Source organism: Erithacus rubecula, assembly GCF_903797595.1.
Source record: "Erithacus rubecula genome assembly, chromosome: 12".
NCBI lineage: Eukaryota > Metazoa > Chordata > Aves > Passeriformes > Muscicapidae > Erithacus > Erithacus rubecula.
The window spans coordinates 3,443,589-3,464,339 of record NC_136664.1 but is presented as its reverse complement, the minus strand read 5'-3'; the positions used below and the strand labels follow the sequence as shown (position 1 = coordinate 3,464,339).

Here is a 20,751-nt window from a genome sequence, read left to right as displayed (position 1 = left end):
CTAGAGGAAAAGCATGAGGAATCACTTTAGATCTGTTTTAAATATGACATTTCAGGAGTCAGGGTTAAATGATTGGGTTTTTTCCTACATCTACAGGACAGGGATGTTGTATAGGGCTGCAGCTGAAATACCTTTAGTGCCTGACCTCCCCCAGCTGAATTTAGCTGAGTCCAACCCTCTGATCTGATCTGGGGCACTTTGCAAACCCACACTGATCACAGAGGATCTTCTGCTGAGATATTCCCTGGGCCCTCCACCAACAGCAGCTGCACTTCTTTCAAAATCCCAACATCCCAAAATTGAACCCCTCAGCATTTCTTTGGCCACCTCACAAGGAATTGCCTGCTGGAATTGAGGGAGCCAGGCTGCATCCATGGATGGCAGGAAGAGAGGGACATGCCAGCCTAAAGAATGGCAATTCTGCACCTTGGCTGAAAAAACCAAACCCTCTTTTCTCTCCTTTTAGAGCCTTGATTTTGCCTTGCCTTCACTGTTGCACATGATGAATAGCATCCAGCAAATTAATATTTAAGAATTCATCACCAAGAGGTGATTGCTCAGCTGGAGCAGATTCATGTTATTGATGCTTGGCTCTCTAAGTGGGTTGGGTTTTTTTGTTTGTTTTTGGGGGTTTTTTGAGTGCCTACAAACTAAATTAAGACATTTAAAACATTGTAGCATTACACATCATTAGTTTTCCTGATCTGCATATTTTAGCAATTGTTTATGTTGTGTGCAGCACGAAGAGGAATTTCTTGCCAGTTATTTCTGAGAAAAGTTGGGTAGTTTGGCTGCTTGTGTGTAACCTGAGGTTTAAAACCAGAACAATCAAAAAGCCTTCAAAATATCAAGGGCCAAAGCAGAGAAATAGAATGATGGCACTGAGGAATACAGAATTTTGAAGCACCAAATACAAAGGAGAAAGCCATGAAGAACATGGCCAATCTTTGGAGAGCACCACTGACACTGGAACAATGTTTGGATTTCCCTGCACGTACCAGCCCATGCTGAACCAGAACCACACTGGTCATAGCTGGATGAGAGAATCAGGATCCTGAGGGCCTGATGTGGACTAGTCTTGGGTTAGGGCCAGGTGGAGCTGGAATCACATTTGGAGCCAGGCCACAGGGCAAGAGGACTACACAAAAATAATTATACAACAATATTTTGCACTGTTAAGCAACAAAGGCATGATTTTCAGCCTATTCACTTGTAATAGATCCAAATGGGACCTCATTCTTCATGAGAAGGGCTTGGAAAAGGGCCTGACAAATTGTCAGCTTTGTGCTGTACCTACATATGTTCCACAGCATACAGGGGTATAATCTTGAATTAATGCATTTTATAACTGGAGCAGAACTCATCTGGTTCTGTGGTGTAGAACTGAATGGCTGCACTTGGCAGGCTTTTGTAAGCATTTAAGACCTCTCTTTATAGGCAAAATAACAAGACTCATCAATCCCATATTATCCTCTATAAAAAAAAATTTAAAAACCCCAAACAACAAAAATTCAGAATCTGGGAATGCCATTTGTGAAGTGTACATTCTTTATGCTGAAGCCTTTGATTGGCTTTGTTAAGTTTTATCTGGTCAGATGTACAGCCAATAATTCAGTAGGGCTCAGTCAGCTGCTGGTCCCCACTCAGCCCAGGGATGGATTATTCCAAACCCTGGGATTCCACCTTGGAAGTTTCTGGTGTTATGATCAGAGGGAAAAGCAGTAATCATAAAAAAAAAAAAAAAAAAAAAAAAAAAATAAAAAAAAAAAAAAAAAGAGACCTCAGTGTGACACCAGTGCCTGAGTGAAAAGGCAAAGCTTGGTGCAAAGGTTGGGAGTTAAAAGGTTTGATGGAGAGCAGGGCAGGTCTGGAATACCACGGAGCCATCTACTGGGAAGTGCAGCTCTGTGCTCCTTCTGCTCCAGCTCAGCTCCCAAAATTAACCCCTCCTTGATGCCTTAAGGTTTTAGCTTGCACATTTTTTGTATGTATATTTTTGGAATCCTGCAATTCTTTAGTGTATAACTCCAAACTCCATATCCAGTGTGAGCTGCTGTTCTCCCATTTTGGTCAGACCAAACAATTCCTCCCCAGGCCTGGCAATCAAGGACACCTCACTGCCTCAGGCCCCAAAAAATGTAAACAAAAGTGAGTTGGGGGGAACAAATTTGGGGTAAATGACTTCATTACCTGAAGTTGTAATTGAACGATTAACCCCCAATGTGCAAATGGACCAAATTTATGGAAGTGTGAAAACCTGTAACCTGTCATCCATTTTTGGGTGTAGCTCCTGGGAGGTTTTGTCTGCCCAAAATGCACCTGAAGATCCTTCATTAAACCCATTTTTTACTCCCTAAACTCTGCCTGGCCTCTGTTTTTAGGTAGCCCTGCAGAAGGCATCATCCTCCTCCCCTGGCTGTCCCTCTCAGTGCTGCAGGACACAGGTGAATTCTAAACCCTTCTTGGCCCTTCCCACCTTTCTGTTCCAGGGAAAAGGGAGAAATCCCCATGTCCCAGCTGGACCCACAGAGGGATGAGATCTCTGAGCATCCCTGGGTTTTGGGGCAGGGAGCTGTGGCCACACTCCAGGGAGGTGTGAGGAAAAGAAGTCAGACCAGGGGGAATTTGTTGTGCTCCAAGGCTGGCACTTGTTTCTTCAGGGAACTGGAAAAGCTGATTTTGTTTCCACAATGCACTAAAAACATCTTTTATGATGGTTTGAGTCAACAGTGCTGAGAATCATTCCCCCCGCTTTGTTGGAAGAAATACTGGGTAATCTTAGCTGCTACTGAGGTGGCAGGGTTTTTTTAATTCTTCCATTTTGCCGTTATTTTTTTTTCTGGTTTTCTCCTCTTTTTTCCTTTTTCTGAAAGCTGTTTGTCTCCCCAGGCAAATGCTTTGTCCATCAGCACATGCTACTATTCCCCCCAGCAACTATTCCATTTCCTGCAGTCACTTGAAATGAGGCCTTAGATTAAAAGAATCATGATCAGGCACCACTTTAAACATAACCAGAGCTGCATTTGCATCTGCCTCCATCAAGCTGCTTGCTAAATGAAACAGCCTTCCTAAAATGAAGCTGATTGCTTTTCACTTTCTCATTGCTTTTGTCCCTGCAAAATGACAACAGCTGAGCAAATACTCCCTAATCTGCTTTGATATTAATTTCACATCTCTGTTTGAGCTCACCATTGCATTGGAGTTTCCTTGCCACAGGATTTCATCCTTGGGAGAGGAGGAGTTGAAGAGTTCAAGTGGTGCTGCAGGGAATGAGGGTAAACACTCAATTCCTAATGGTGCAGAAGGGCTCTGTGCTCCAGATAACTAGGGGAAAGAGCAAAACTCTCATTTAAACATGGTCAGTTCCACACAGCTCATACAATTTTAATGTTATTCAATATTATGTATAATTTACATATGTGTAAATAATAAATCTGTTAACCTTTATTTTTAGTCCTCAGTGCTATTATTTTTTAAAGAGATTTATGGAGCCAAGACCTTCTTTGTGCACCACCTAAAATCTTGTAGGTTATAAGGGCAGCTGTGCCAGAATAAGGGCAAAGAATTTCAGGGTTTGGATCAATGAAAATAGAAAAAAAAAGTGGAAGTTTCTGTGGATGCAACACAAATATTCTGCTGCTTGGACCCCACACCAATCACAGGAACTTTGTGGGAATGCAGGAGGCAAAATGAAGAAACAAACACCACCAGTGAAAGGTTCATCAGCTGTCCTGGTTTTGAGTGTGAGCTCAGGTTTGGGCAGGGTTTGCCTCAGTGCAGCCTCAGGTGGGTTGAGACCAAGGACAATGAGCAGGAAATGTTAATTGCAGAACAAAATGAGGATTTCTGCCTGGAGCTGAGCCCTGAGGAGTTTGCACAGCTGGGAAGAGCTGAATATCAAATTTAAGGAAATAGCAACTGTAGATTCCTGTCTTTCCTCTCCTCCACTGAAGCAATGTGTCCTCCTGCCTTTTTTCCCATCCTTCCCTTTTTTTCCCCATCCTAAACTTGCTCTTCCCACAGATAACAGTCAGAGCAAAGCTGTCAAATTAGGGAAAATTGTTTCCACCAAATCATTTCATCTTTTAAAAATCCCCCTCCTTACCTTCACTTTGTGGAAGGCTTTTCTTAGAACCATTTTACAACCATTAAAAAAAGGTATTTTATCTTTTTTTTTTTTTTTCCCTCCCATCCCCAAACACTGAAATCCTAATGCACTTCTAATTAACCACAGTTTGTAGGGGTTTTGTGAAGCCATTATGCTGTGCTAGGAGGACACACACTTTATCAAGGCTTGAGCACGCTCTAATTAATAGAGATCACATGCAGCCCATTAATTAACTCCAACTGGCAATCAAACATGCAGAAATACTGCTTAGCTAACCCCTGGTGGTGTCACAGTGCCCCAGGAGCAGCAGTGCTTCCCCAGGGTGGGGTGCAGGGGGTTAATTGGACAGAAAATGCAATAGAGGATGTGTTTGCATGGGAATTTCTGGAAAAAAAAATTTAAAAAATTAATCTCAATGGGAAGTTAAAGATTTTCTGAGCAGCCCTGCCTGCTCACCTTGCTCTGATCCTCTCCCATCCCAGCCCTGGAGCAGGGATGATATTTCTCAGATATTTCTAGAAGCTTTCTCAGGAGCCCATGACAGCAGAATCACCTCTGGAGATGTTTAATCCATTCCTTTGGACTCTCTGCAGAACCTACATTCCTAAATCAGACCAGTTTTACCTCATAATGGGAAAATCAGGTGATGTAAATGCCCACTTGAGTAATTAAAGGTGATTCAACAGCAGGCAGCTACTAATCAGGAGTGGCTGTTGTCATCTTGATGGGAATCAGGAGAAGAGCCCATCCCATGCTCATTTTTAGGTCATCAGCTTCTTTCCACATCCCCTGGACCTTCTCTGTCCCCTTGGCACATTGCTGCTCCACCAGTGTCATATTGGGGTGATTCAGAACCTAAGAAAACACTATTCCTGTTTTCCAGCAGCCCTTTCAGTCTGGTGAAGGTCACAATAAAGACAGAACAAAGCAAAAAAAATAACCTGGCTAAGGAAAAAATTACTTCTAAAGCACTTTCCCCTGCTCTGATTCAGTGTGCTTAAATTACTAAGTAAATCAAACTCTAATAAAGCATTGTCCTCTGACATGAAATCACCATGCTATAATTCTGCTTTAATCATTGCTGGTGCTAGGAGACAGTGAACACTGTCATTACAGGCTGTGATCTCATTCAGCCTCACTGAATTTTCACACCAGAAGGGAAAAACTGCTTTAATCTATGTGACTTCCACTAGAATCCAGGTGAAAATGCATCACTTGGTAACTCCTGCATCCTGAGTCTTGTGGTAGGAGCTAGGACAGGTTTTAGGAAAGGTTATGAAATGAAATAATGGAAGCTCTTCTACAGGTGTGTGTGTGAAATTTTAGCAGCTGCAGCCTGAGTGGAATTTCTGCTGGCTCCAGGTTTCTGCCACAAGTCCCATCCTGCCTTCAGTCCCTGAGTTACTGTGCTTTGGCTCAAAGTCAACACAGGGCAGTTATTTTATCACTGACCTCCAGGGCCATAACTTCAATTGGAATGAGTCATTACAGTTTAAGCAAAATTAACTGGATCTCATCCTGCCTTGGCTTGTTAAATTAAGGAAATGTCTGCTGTGCCTCACACAAGCTGTTCCCTCATGTGGGCTTTAATCAAAGCACATCAGAACCTTCATTCCAGCTGGACAATACCATGATTACCTTGAGTTTTCCACATCAGCAGGTTGTTCTGGAGCTTTGCAGAAAGGCAGCAGTGGTGGGTTGGCCTTGAGCTGCTCCCTCAATGCTCTGCCTCAGCAGAACTGGGGGAGAAAAGGAGATGGAAAAGTTCATGGGGCAAGGTAAGGACAGATAAACACTTTAATGATTGAAACAAAGCAAAGTGTGCTGCAAGTACTGATTAAATGGCAGTAAAAAGGAGAGGGAGAGAGAGATGAGACCCTACAAAACCAGGTGATGTCCAATACAGCTGCCCACAAACCTCTGAGTGATGCCCAGCCTGTCCCAGCACCAGTTCCCCCAGTCCCACACTGGGCAGGATGCTCAGAGCTGGGGGATATCCCAATTTGGCCCAGCTGTGCTCCCTTCTGTACCTCCTCCCTGCAGAGATACAGGGAAATCCTCAATTTTGGGTCAGCACCACCCAAAAGCATCAGCTGCCCACACCACCTTCACACTGAACTCCAAACACAGAGGAAATGAGCTTTATCCCAGCCCAAATGAACTTTATCCCATCCCAGATGAGCTCTATCCCAACCCAGATGAGCTCTATTCCAGCCCACATGAGCTTTATCCCATTCCAAATGAGCTTTATCCCATTCCAGATGAGCTCTACCCCAGCCCAAACCAGCAAACCAGCAAAATTTCCCTGGAATTTGTGTTCCAGCCCATGGTGGGACCCCAGAGGGAGCTGGATCCTTCCCCCAAATGCAGATTGCAGATGCAGAGTGCCCTCCTGGAGCTGCCAGAGGCTCTCTGGGAGTGTTTAACATGTGCCACACCAACCCTGTGCTGTGATAATTGTTTTAATCAAAATGTTGTGCAGCGCTGAGTCAAACACATTACACGAGTCTAAATATATTGTGTCAACACAGCTCCTGAGCTCCAGGCAGAGCTGGGCCCAGCTCAGGAGCTCCATGGAATACTGGGATTCATCAGGAGGAAATGTTGGGTCAGTGGTGCCTCCTCCCAGAAGAACCATTACCCTAAGAATGAGTCTTGGAATGGCAATAATGGAAGGCAAAGAGAGGTTTGGGGGCTGTGGTTCCTCTGCTCCCTGTGATGTGGGGTCTGTCTGATCTCATGGGGAATGGGCAGGGTGGGGGTGAGCCTCAGCTCTCACTGCCATCAGCCCAGGAGTCTGCAGGAATTAAACATCAAGGCACCTTTTCTGAATTTAATAACATTACTGGGGGTGAGGGGCAGTCTAAAGAGCTGTCCAGGTATTAATTATGTACATGCATTGCTTTTCAAAGAAAAAAATTCAAAGAAACATTTCATATTGACAATAATGGGCAGTCCATATAGACAATAATGGATATTCCATATAGACAATAATAGGCATTCCATATAGAAAATAATGGAGTCCATATAGACAATAATTGACAGTCCATATAGACACTAATGGACAGTCCATATAGACAAAAATGGATATTTCATATAGACAATAATGGACAACCCATATAGATAATAATGGAGATTCCATATAAACAATAATGGACATTTCATATAGACAATAATGGACAATCCATATAGATAATAATGGAGATTCCATATAGACAAAAATGGACATTCCTTATAGACAATAATAGATACTTCATATAGACAATAATGTATATTTCATATAGACATCAATGGACAGTCCATATAGACAAAAATGGCCATTCCATATAGACAATAATTGATATTTCATATAGACAATAATTGACAGTCCATATAGACAATAATGGACATTTCATGTAGACAAAAATGGATATTTCATATAGACAATAATAGATATTTCATATAGACAATAATGGCCATTCCATATAGACAATAATGGACATTTCATACAGACAATACAGACAATTTGAAGGTGCTGGGCAATGGGAGCATCCCCAGAGCAGGAGAAACTCTGAATTGAAGGAAAGGGCAGCCAAGGCCCATCACAGAACAGAGCTCACTGCTCATGCACTCCCCTGGCACTGGTTTGAAATCAATTTCAATCAGGTGTGAGAAGCTGTGGGCACTGCAGAAAGCAGTGGGGATGATGGAAAGGGGATTTTCTGAGGAGCCAGGCTCCTCTCTCCAGCCATTCCCTCCCAAAACCTTCTGTGGTCTCACTGGGGGAAAAGGGAGGAAAACAAAAGAAACCAATTTCTTCAGCTGGCAGGAGGAATCAGGAACAAATTGTCCTTAAGCAGTGCTCTAAGTGAATTAAAGTAACAAACTCCCCTTAATGATCCCTTTGGAACAGACAGAGCCTTTCAGCATTTTACTGCTGCTCCCATTCTCCACGGAGGAACAAGCAGCTCCTGCTTTTCCTCAGCTACATCCTGCTCATTCTTCAGACCACAACTCTCTCAGTGCTTTATTTTAGCCCTCAGCTCCCTTTGGCACTCAGAGCCCATCACAATCTCTTCATATTAAAGGCACCATTTTCATTCCTGAGTACTTTAAGAGCTTTATAATTTTCCCCTTTACAAAGCCTCCCTCCCCCAGCAAAATATACAGTGTATTATTCAACAAAATAGAGCAAATACAGAGATTTTCAGACCATTCCCAATAATGGAAAAGAACAAGAGGAAACATGAAAAAACAGCAGCTTAAAAGCAATTTCCAGATATTCTTTTATGCATTCATGAAATAAAACTTCTCTTAGGCTGTGGAGGCTGAGCCTGATGATATGGGAAAGAAAAAAAAAATAAATCTATTAGGGTGGAAAATTGGGCAGCTTGGCTCTAGAAAAGAATGTTCACCTGCCATTATCACTGATCTACCTGAGCCAGCATCCCAAGGAGCAGCAGCTCTCCCTCCCCACAGCGACCCAGGTGGCACAAGAAGCCAAATGCAGCCACAAATTCCATAAATTCCATACACAAAATTCTCATTTTCACAAGCCCATGCACACTTCTCATGCACTGCTGGGCAGTGAAGGAGAAGAGTAAAATTCAGCAAATCTTGCAGGCACTGAGAACCTACCAGGGGCTGCCACACAGAGAAATGATCCAGCCCACTGTAGAAAATATCTTCCTTTAGGCCCAAGAGAAACTCTCCTTGCAGAGCAATTTGCAACAAAACCACACAACAACACTGTGGCTGTGGTACATTTTCATTGACATAACTATATTTTTTTATACAGAGAAAACCACATTTTTCTCTGGTCTTCCAGATCAGTGAGTAAAGGAGGAGAATGGGGTTTTCCTGCTCAGCACACCAAGTGAGGCTTCAGCTGGACCCACCACAGGAGCTCACCATCACATCCTCCCCACCCTCTGCTACCTTTTACAGCCTTTTTCTCTCCCAGCCTCCTGTTTTTGGACACAACCCAGGGTGCACCATGTGTGTAGCACCAGGCTTGTGATATTTTCAACAGTGAAGTAGAACCACCCACCACCCTGGCTAAAATTCAGATTAATTAGGACCCCTCCAGTCTCTGCTTTCTGATGATTAAAGGCTTGAAGGAGCCTGCAGAGATGACACCTGTCAGCATGAGTTATCCAAAGACATTAACCACACATTTAGTGGGGGTTGGCTTGGTTTTTAACTAAAGGAAGCATTTTGTTTAATGCAAGCAGTGCTCAGTACCACCAGCATAGCCCTTCAGCATAAGAAGTTATTACAGAGCCACAAGCCACTTTGAAAAGGGAAGAGAGCAAAGCCAAATTAAACTGGCAGATCTGGAAATCTGAACTCAGTGGCAGTTCAAGTTATACGCTACCTTTAGGTTAAAAAATAACCACAAAAAAACAAACCACAACCAAAACCTCTAACTCTATTTTTAGGGCTCATTTTGCACAGATGGCTGAGCTGTTTAAGTTAAAGTGAATAAATACCTAATGAGCCATTAAAGTCTATAAGGTTCTATGGCCTCCAGGCACTGGGCCCTGGATTCAGCCAATTATAGTTCCATAAGATAAGATGAAGACATCAAGTTGTTATTGGAATATATAAAGGTTGAAGGCACTGTTAATAACTCACTAAAGGATGTGATAAAATTGTTTAAACTGGTTAAAAAATCTCAGTGTGCTTTGCTAGACACATTTTTACTGCCCCCTTTCTCCCCCTGTAAAGTCTCATCCCTTCTTGGTACAATATTGCATTAACACCAAAGGGTGATTTGTTTCTACATTTCCATGTTTTTAGCACATACTCTGGAGCTTGTGAAATATTAATGGTGGCAATTCCTCAACCATGGCACAGAGAGAATAGAAAAGAACAGAAAGATATTAGGAAATACTGTAAAAAAACCCCTCAAAATAGAAGAAAAAAAAAAAAGCAAAGCAACCATCTGAGAGAAGAGGCATAAATAGTGGAAGTTGTATTTGCCTTTAAGCAATACCAATCTTATGGAAATTATTCTCACATTGTCCTATATATGAGTCCTTAACATTTTTCTAAGCTGAAGAACTTAGCCCATTCATAATTAGAATTTTCTTGTGCTGAACATACCCATTAATCTTTAATTATTTTCCCACACACGAGCATATAGAATTTGACTGTACAATCCAAACACATAAGGAGAAACATATGAAAAATCACCCTGAACACATGGGCAGAGATCTGTGGATATGCACCATTTTCATCCCACAGTTTCAGTTTCCCAGGGGAGCCTGTGTTTGTGTTCCACTGCCCTGCACCCTCCTTATTCCTCCTCTTTTGAACCCTCCTGTAAGCTCAGCCTTGCCAAAGCCAGGCCTGGGTAGACTTTTGACTTTCAGGCTGCTCATAACATTTTGGCACTTCCTCTGAGCCTGCTTCCTGCATCCATCTGTTTTCTCTTGGCTTTACCTGGAAGATTTTGGGGCAGAGTTTGTTTTTTATTGTGGATCTGTGCAGCATTTTGTGCAGCAGCATCCTGATCTGTCTCCAGGGTTTCTTGCTGTTACTCAGCTGAACTCATTGATATTAAAGCAGGGCACCAGGGGAGCTCTCAATGGGACAATTCAGAGCCCAAGGTTAAGCAGGTGAATAAAAATCTACAGAATCAGAGGCTGCCTGATGGAGGCTGAAACATTTCATTTGTTGAAGTCCTTTTAGCAGGAGAAAATAATCTCCATGCAATTTTCTTTATGGCTTGCTCTCCTCCAACTTAAGGATCAGTTATTTTAAAAATTGTGACTCTGTCCTAAGAACTGCCCCATAAACCCATGGCCCACAGTATATTTACAGCACATTATAAACCTCAAGACTGACCAACATATTTTCATTCCCCTGCTTGCTCACATCAATGGGAGTTGGAAGCACACAAACCCCCAGCACAGCTTTATGTCCAGGAAGGTTTGTGTCACCAACCCTGGATTGTTACACTCCTAAAACCAAAAAAAAAAAAAAAAAAAAAAAAAAGGAGGAGGAAAGAAGACACAGCAAAGCAAATAAGGAACATGATATATTCTAAAGTACAAAAGTGAAAAACATATTCTAAAGTACTCCTATCTCAGGCAATAAAGAGAGACAAAGTTGGAGCATTTACTTTCAAATTGCTTTTGCATGAGCCCTGCCTCTTTGTGTGTTAAAGATTGCTCACAGCTGCAAATTAAATATTTTGGGAATTACAGATAACAGGGACCCAGCATCCTAATGGCACTTGGAGGCATGGCTGTGTAATGCAGTCTCCTTGGTATCAAGGGAGGTTCTTTTCTCCTCTCTTGATTGTGTTCCCAGGTTATTTCTTTGTCTTTTATTTACTGTTCCTGGTGTGCATGAGAAGCACCCTGTCAGCTACAAGCCAGGACCATCAGTTCAAGGCTGCTCTGAACAGCTGGGTGCTTTTGGTCTAAGATATATTGATTTAGAAGTCACAAAATATATTAAATATATAGGTGACAGGGAAAAAAAAAAAGTGTGGGACGTGTAAATGTTTTAAAGGTTATTGCAAATATCTTCAAAATAAATGAAGATAGATGAGACATAGGTTAGATGCAAGGATAAGTTAGTTTTTATTATTATTATTATTATTATTTTTAAAAGGCTCTGTTGTGTGCTTACTACAAGTGAATCAACATATGGCATTTAATAACAATACAGTCAAATACATGTTCAAATTCCCACAAGAAAGGAAAGACAGTCTTTTTGATTTGCACCTAAAGAAGATATTTAGAAATTAAAGAGATTGCAGAATATAATGGCAATCTAATTTAGTATAAACTACAATTGCCAGCATCAAAAATGTAATGTGGAAACTACCTGGAGAGGCAAACCAAGCTGGCAAGGCAGAAATTTCCCATCTGGGATGGAAAACCCCAGGCAGGGTTTGTCTCCAAATCTGTTTTCAGCAGAAGCATCTCTCAGGGACAGGAGGCATCACCACTGGACTCACATCCATCCTGGGGAGGTTTTGGAGCCTTTAAATAATCTGAACATTCCTTCCCTGGGAATTAGACATTGCACAGAGTAAATTGAGACATGCAGGGATAAAGAGCAACCAACACTGAATTTCTGTGGCTCAGCTGCTTTTTGGGCTCAACCTCTCTTCTTGTGCCAGTTTAAGCTGATTGATTTTGTGTTATGATCCAGGAAGTGGGAGACTTGAGATTTGAATCTTTCTTTCCACATCTAACTACAAAACTGATCCGGCTCCTAAAATAATGTTGCAGAAAGGTTTGCAAGAGCCTTTGAACTTAAAATGTAATAGATAAGCCAAGGAGAAAAATTATTATACTTAAATTAAATATGGCAACAACAAATAAACCAGACAATTTGTTGCACAGTATGGATTCTGAAGGAGAACATTGCATCCATTATTTCTTATCATTGCTCCAGGAAAGAAATTCACAGTGAAGGCAAAAAATGAAGTTAGCAATGATTTTTCACTCATGGACCTTTCTCCAGGGATGAGTTATAAAGGAAAAATATGTTGCCTGGAAGAAGAGAGAAAGCAAGGATTATTTATGTTTATATATTTAGTAGCACACTTGCACCCATACTTACTCTGCTATACATTTATACTTTTTCTAATTTTGTCCAAATACATGAAAGAACTCTTTATTCAGGGAGTAATAAAATACCCATGCAAGCTGACTCTTGCTTTTGTCTGGGGAAAGCTGAACACAAGTCTTTCTAAATATCAGCTGGGAGCAATAACACTAACCCAAATTATTTGTATCCAAATGTGCATGGGACAGGCTGGGACATCAAAGGGAAGTGAGCAGACAGGAAAACAGGCTGCCAGAACCAGAACAGGAGTTTTCCAAAGCAGAGGGGCAGGGGAGGGACTGTAATTAAGGAAAGGTGTTGATTTTAAAAGCAGATCAGGAATATCAAAGAGTGGGGAGCCCAAAATGGCAAAGGCATTTGGGGCAAGAGCAGGCACTAGATCAAAGGTAATATTACATGAAGCATCAAACCTCTCACCAAACAGGAGGCACTGAATGTAAATAATGAGTAAAAAACAGAGGGCAGGCTGCTGGAAACAGGGAAAATGTGGAGTGAGGGAAGTGTGCAGGGAGCAGCCACAAGCACAGAGCAGTGCACAATGACACTGCCATTAAATAAATTTAAATGTGCAGTGGAGGATGGAGGGATTGTGGTTGTTGGTTTGTAAGCTCAATGGCCACACCAAACCTTGCAATCTTTGGGCATGTTTGTCTACTGCAAACAAGGACAACAGTAAACCTTCTGCAGAGGTGTTGAAAAGAAGCAAAAACAGGTTTTCTGCCTCTGAGGGGGGTTTAACCAAATGTGGATCAGCAGCCTTAGTGCTGGAAATCTCCCGGTTTGCCAACAGCTGATCCTGCATTGGGGTGATCCCTGCCAGCTTATGACACAGCCTGTAGCCATAATTCACCAGGGTACATCAGGAATTGGGTCAAAGAAATGGGACCAGCCCAGGATTAGGACTCTGCACACACCCACAGAGCTTGTGGGTTCTGAGAAATCCCTTGGTGTGTGGGGAGTCCCACCTGGGCCTCTCCCAGGGCTTTCCTTGGGAAATATCCAGTGTTGAATTATTGATCTGTAAACAAACAGGGATGGAGAGAACTGTCACATTCCCAAAGTGAAAACAAAGAGCAGGAAGGCAGGAGATGGTGAAGAATAGAAGAGCTGAGGAATGCAATTATGCATTATCCATACTGAAGGATATCCCTGTTACTCCATGACAGAATAACAGCATTATGCCCTCCAGCTCATGGTGGTGCTTTGGTAAATCCCTTAAGTAGATTAGAAAGAATTACAGACACTACTGGACAAGTAAAACCCCTGCAAACAGGTAATGTGCATTTTTAGTGTACACAGCTACCAACAAAAGCATGGTGCAGAAATGAGTGGAGAAGCAGAATTCCTTGGATTTCTGATGGAGAAGCTTCTGAGGAAAATGGAGGGTAGGAATTTAAAGCCTTACTTGTTCCCTTCTGATGATTTCCATGCTCAGCTGCTCCCCATCCCCTCTGACAAGGTTCAAGATAAATTCCTTGTCTCTTATCAAACAGTAACCCCCTGTCATACAGAGGGATTGCAGAAACCATCTTTGTGCTGCTTTAATTCATATCTCCATGTCTTGTGATTTGGTTTTACACTCAGGGAATTATATCCAGGTTAAGCTGGAGAAGTCCCACTGAACCTTAAAGGCTTTAATTCCTCTAAAGGTTCTGCTGATTTTCACTCGACAGCTGGTGTTTGTACAAACCAAACCTATTGTGTTCTTCTGCACTCCTCTGTTCACAAGAAAGGCTTCAAAACACAACCCAGATCACTCCTTTAATGAGCTGTACAAACACATAAAACCCGAGCATGTATCCATGTCCTCTCCAGCATTGTTCCTGTAAGGATGGGTTTACCATAAAACATTAAATGTCTTTTTTGTTAGCATTCAAAAGAATGCTTGGTTGGTGCCTCCAGACATTTTTCATTTCCCACTTCAAGCAGGATTCAGGATTTATCAGACCTCCTCATGCTTCTCTAATTGGATTCTTTGCCCATTGGAAATGCACAGCAACATTCTCCTCAGAACAATGCTCCCAGACAGAACACACCTTGTTTAAAAATACATAAGTATGTTTCTTGTTTGAGCACAAAAAAAAACAACATTTCAAATTCCTCAAGAAAAACTTCAAGGACATCAGGAGATCCAGGGCAGGCTGGTACTGACCCAGCAGAAGTGAGAGCTGTGATAATTTCACTTTAATCCAGTTTTCTCCTACAATCACCCACTGCTTATTATTCCCTGCCCATAACTTGGTTTGTATTTTGAAATTTCTCTTTGCCATACCCTGAAGTTTCTGTGCTCTCCAAGAAGCAGCAAAGGCACCAAACACAGCTGAAAACACACAAACCACACTCTTGTTATTCAGGAGGCACCTACATCCCACAAACCTAAAACCCAGTCAATAATTTTCCAGAATATGACAGTGCATTGCTATTGCATAGAAAGATTTACTGAATTTACAGAAGGATTTACTGCCTGAAGTTCTGTATGAAACAATGCCTAAAGAGTAGCAAAGCATTATTTTACAGTGCACAGCAAAATTCTTCAGATCTGAGAGAATTTTAAGGGCTACCATAGGCTGCAAACTCTGTAAAAATCTGTAGACATCTTCTGGGGGCTTCAGCTAAGGAGCCTGTGTGAGATTTGGGGTAGAACCAGAGGGTTCTGCAAAGGAAAGGTGAATATTGGTGTGAATGGGAATTTCTGGATGTGGAGGCACCACAAGGAGCACACAGCAGGTCTCAGAACAGCCTCTGTTTGTGGCACTGAGATTTGCAGCTCATCAGGGCTCCAAAAATGTCAAAAATGCACTTTCACATGGTCACCAGGCTAAGACAACCCCAGGAGACATGAAACAGCTTGACAGATGATCTTTTCACATAGCTTTAAAATTTTCAAATAAAAATAAAATTAACTTAAAATGTTGTTATTATTTATAGTTATTCACCTACTCTTGATACAGACATGGGTACTTGCCACACTGATGCAGCAGCTTTGCCTACAGAAATTATGAAAGCAGATCTGGATCAGGACTTTAATCCTATTGTCAATTATGACTATTTTCTGATTTACTTGGATGAGTTTCTCTGAAGAATTTCCCCTCAGAAAGCCTTGATGCCTCTGATTGCCAGAACACTCTGGGATGGTCACTCACAGAACAAATGCGTTGGCTGGGACACACAGACCCTGCTGAGAGAAGGCAAACATCATTTGTCCTTTCTTTTTTCTCTCTGAGAAAGGGCAATTCCCTGGATGTTTACAGTAATGTGCCATGGTTTCATGTGAAGAGCTCAGATGAGATGTGTCAGCCACTTGACTGGCAGATGTGGAGAAGTTTGAGTTTTTCTTCCTCACCCAATGAAATTCTGATGGCAAATATCTCTTTGAAAATAAATCATTTTGGTTGTGTTGCTGTTGTTTTGGGTTTTTTCAAGAGTACTTGTTAGAATTCTGGCCTTTTGGGAACAGGAATTCACCCCAAAAAATCAAAGAATATCTGCCCCTAAAGCTCTGCCTCATTCCCAAAGTGTCCTTGCAGACATGGACCATCTCCTTTGCTCTAAGTGGTGCCAGGATCTGATCCAGGGGTCAGGATTTTCATAAGGGATTCTCCACCCAAACTTTTCCCATTCCAGTGGTTACCTGACCCTTCCATCACTCCTGTGCTGAAACTTGGTCCCCACCTGACACATCAGCTGAGATATTTCCTCACAAAGAGCTGGTTTGGCTCAGAGTTTAAATGTCAGAGAGATCTTCAGAACCCTGAAATGTGTGTGTGAATATTCCCAGGGGGAGGAAGTGCTGAGGAGGAGTGTGGGAGGATGGCACCTGGAGGAAGGAGGGTGGGCTGGGCAGGAATGTGGCATCCAGCTCCCAAAAAACCTCATTAAGGCTTAAAGCAACATTTTTAACCCCAGCAGAAAATTTCATTCTCACCTGACATGCCAGTGTTCCCATTTCAGATTTCCTGCTCATCTGCATGATCCTAAGAGGATGTGAGAAGCCACACACACATTGGAATAACAGAAATTAATCACTCGGTTAAAGGAAGCTCCTGAAGCTGTTTGGAATTAATATGCAAGCACTGGCCCCAAGGGCAGGACTTCACTGGCTGGATGTGCTCTGGCACAGGGCCAGGGCAGTGGATCAGTGTCAGGGTGGCTCCAGTGGCTGCTCTGGCAGTGATGGAGCACAGGCACTTCCTCTTTTCTCATTCCCTTACTCCCATTAACACATGCAAATGATGTGCTCGCCGTGTCTCTTGTTTCAGCAGCCTCAGTTAATCCCCTGTTAACACAATTTTTTTTTTTTGTCATGCCCAGTGGACATTCAGTCAGTCTATATTTTTTTTCTTTGCAGGGAGAGGGAAGAGAGAGAAACGAGCCCTGATGTGGAGAGATGAGGAATGGCAGGGCACCAAAGCACAGGAATGAGTGCTGAAGGACCTTCTCCTTCTATTAAGAGCCTGCTCAGGACTAATGCACTAAAATGCACAGCACAGAGGTATTGAGACAGCAGAGGTGTTCATAAACTCCTGAGTGCACTTGTCAGCTAATTCTCCATTGTGCTGCATTGGTGGCTGGATCCCCATCACTGCTGCACAACAAAGCTCTTTGCACATGCCATTGCTGGGGACAGATTTTCCAGACATATGCCACTCACTGGTGGTTGTTAAATGCTCCATCCATAAACCATTATGTGCTTCTGTATTGAGGTTTCTCTGCAACAGGCAGCTGTTTGACAGGGAATAAACTCCTGGGGACAGCAGCAAATCAAATTAAATATATCTCCACAGAGCTATCATAGGGGGCTGCATGGCTTGATAGGCTGCATCAAGAGCAATAAACACACACAGGGAGAGCAAACCTGAGATAAATCAAGATAGTCCAAATGAGCAAAGAGGCAGACAAATCACCAGTGCCTCCGTGGAAGCCATTAGGAGTTTCAATGATGATTTCAACAGAGTCACTATTTCAGCTGTCTGTCTGTGGGCAGGAAGGTTTTAATCCTATAAAAGTCAGAGATTATCTAATTAGTGTTCTTTTCTCCCTCACTTTATGAACTTGGTTATGGGGAATTACACTCACTGATATGCCAGTAAATAAATTCACTGAGGGAAGAAAAAAAAAAAACAAGCAGAACAGGTTAATAGTTCAGATTTCATTCATTCTCTCTTCTAATATTTATTATCCTAATATAAATAAACCTCCAAAACTGTAAATTATATTTCCTACTATAAATAAACTGAGTTTAGTATGGGCCAAGGAAAGAAAAGGGCTTGATTGCTTCATGGAACAGAATCAAACAGGTATTTGCCTCCAACAATGGCTTATTCCCATTGAGAATGTTTTTATAAGCATGACAACATGAATGTTCTCTTACCTCCTGTGTATGCATCAAAGCCTATGGAAGACTGGTAGAGACACACTCTGTACCAGGGAGGAAGAGAAACAGCAAAAGAGATGCCAACATAGTGAATAAATTCCTCTTAATTAATAAATTTCATCACCTTAACAATGGTGTAAGCGTAGGAGGGAGCACTTCAGGGAAAAAGTGCTCACATATCTTACTTCAATATATTTTATATCAAAAACCTGCTCTTTCAATACTCCCTTTCTCAGCCACTTGTGTCAGATTGAATAGACTCAAATCCTCAGAATTATTTCCTTCAGGAAAAGAAATGATGAATCTGTGTAGCAGCGAGAAGAGCCTTGTTCTGCTTTAAAATCTTTCACTCCTACATCATTCATTCTGTTAAGGCTCTCTCACCCAGCACTGCTCAGGCTTCTGATCCAGCTGGGGAACTGGAGTTTACAGCACCACATTTTATCATATTTATTATCTTATCGAAATCAGCTGCATATTAAGAAACAGAGAAGTACACCTATGCTGCTCTGCCTCAAGAACAGTCCCTTATCATCAAACACATCCTGTGTTTTTCCATGATGGATCTTCAAGAATCCCTCCACAGGCTGTGTGGGAAAGGGAGGCACAGAAGCAGTGCACAGCTGTCCCTAGTTAGCCTGGCCTGGAAATTGATTTTAAAATTTAGTTCATTCAGCTTGGAAGTTCCTGTGCACCTCCATACCTTGGTTAGCAATAATTTTCAGCAGGGAGGAAAACCCTGGATATTTCTTTGGGGATGAAGTAAGGAGGAACAGGTATCACTGTGCTCTGTTTCAGCACCTTCTCCCTTCCTGATGGTGAGACTGGGACATAACCAGGTTTTGTGAAAGCTGCACAAATCTGATCTGAAGCCTCTGAGAGTCTTTGTTTGTATATAATCACACAGCTGGATTAGAATTCTTGGAAGCATTTAGCTGTCCCCAAAGAGAGCAAACAATCCTGTGACACCAGTCCTGCTGCTGGGCACCAAGAGAGGAAAGGGGGAATGGGAGCCAAACCAAGAAAAGCAGCAAGGAGAGTGCTGGGGTGAGATCAGCAGCAGGAGATGAAAATCACACATCTGTGGAAATCTAGGAATTTTACTGGGTTAGACTGGGATAAGAGAGGCTGGGCAGCAGCAGAGGGATAAGAGAGTCAGGGGTGTCCTGGGAGCCAGGACAGTAAATCCATCCTGGGGTGCTTCAAACACAGAATGGAAAAAAAAAATAGATAAATAAAATAAAATAAAATAAAATAAAATAAAATAAAATAAAATAAAATAAAATAAAATAAAATAAAATAAAATAAAATAAAATAAAATAAATAAAATACCAGCCCTACTCATTGCCCAGAGAAGCTGGCACAATGGAAGCTGTCCCTGCCATGGCAGGGGTGGCACTGGGGATTTTTAGGCTCCCTCTCTTCAAAACCCACCACTTTCCCATTGCAGAGTGGCTGTGCCATAAATGCAGCAGAGAGCTGCACATTTTGAGTGTGACATCAAAGATCTACAGTGCAAAATGTGTTTCAAACACAATCTGAAGTTTGAGTAGGACTCAAAAGATGATTATTCCAAAATCCAATTAAAACTTTATCCTTTGCCTAAAGGCATCCTCTTAACTCCAACATAACTCGTTAGGAGAACTTTAGTTGCAGGAAAAATATGAAGTTTCAAGGCCATCTCATCAGGAGAGTATTCTCTGAAAAAAGCCCACAACAACATTTATTTTAAAATTTTAATCAAACAGAATTAAAATATTTCAATTGCATTTTAAATACCGTTCTGGAACATGAAGTCTGTCTAAGTATATTCTTAGATACAGACTGTAATAATGTAATGATTTTTTCCCTATTTAAAGTTCTGGCATCATTTCCTTTTCTTTTTGTAATTAGGTAGAAACAACATGTGTCATTTTAATTCTCAGTCTCTCTTTTTTCTCCATCACTCTCCTCAACACTCCCAAATTCTGACTCTGGTTAAGATTCAGTAAATAATTCCAATCTAATCCCCAGTAGCTGCCTTAATGAGTTGTCTGGTTTAAAAGTCACATTTAGTAGAGAATTTCACAAATCTATTTCAGTAAATGAGTTACTTTAATTTTCCTTCGTACTTTTCATTCTTTAAAAAGAAAAAGGCCTATTAGCTTAAACAATTTAGTAAAAATTACTTTTTTCTTGCCATTTCTTAAAAATTGAAGCAGAATATCTTTTATTTCCTCACCATCTGACCAGGTGCTGTTCCAGTTATCCCTCTCAGCTACAGATGCTGCTTTCCAGAGATTATCTTTGTTAATTCTGCCCATAATTAAGAGATGCTAAAGAGGAAGAGATGGATATTGATTAGTATTACACATAATATAAAAATGTCATAAAATCTTCTGGTTTTCAATACTGAGCTCTGGGTTCAAATTTCTTGAAAAATTCAAATGCTTTTTGGAAGCTGCAGAAATACCAGACAATAAATGTGATTATTTCTTATATTCTAAGAAAACAATAGTGTTTTAATTGCTGCTGGCATGCTGAGCATAACCCTGATCCCCCTTTCTTGGAGGAGGATTCACCAAGAGGCTGAAGATCACACTGCCCTCACCTTACTTTACTTTTACACCTTTTTACCCCTTTCCCCAAGGAGGAATTCCCACAGGGGGCACATTTTGTAGCTCGTTACACTCAATATAAAATGATATAATATTATATA

At 41.6% G+C, this 20,751-nt stretch overlaps 2 long non-coding RNA genes across 3 annotated transcripts; both read right to left on the bottom strand.

Annotated features, from left to right (window-relative positions):
• Window positions 1-1,064: 1,064 nt before the first annotated feature.
• On the bottom strand, window positions 1,065-5,850 carry LOC306806952. Of its 2 annotated transcripts, none has more exons than XR_013775607.1 (3): window positions 5,747-5,850; window positions 3,190-3,324; window positions 1,065-1,473 (listed from the first exon to the last, which is right to left on the bottom strand). It is a non-coding gene; the product is annotated as an uncharacterized lncRNA (long non-coding RNA). The 2 variants fall into 2 exon arrangements; XR_013775608.1 differs by lacking the exon at window positions 5,747-5,850 and adding an exon at window positions 4,106-4,238.
• Window positions 5,851-14,195: 8,345 nt separating this feature from the next.
• On the bottom strand, window positions 14,196-15,790 carry LOC306807012. The gene is made up of 2 exons (XR_013775621.1): window positions 15,741-15,790; window positions 14,196-15,332 (listed from the first exon to the last, which is right to left on the bottom strand). It is a non-coding gene; the product is annotated as an uncharacterized lncRNA (long non-coding RNA).
• Between the last annotated feature and the right edge of the window lie 4,961 nt (window positions 15,791-20,751).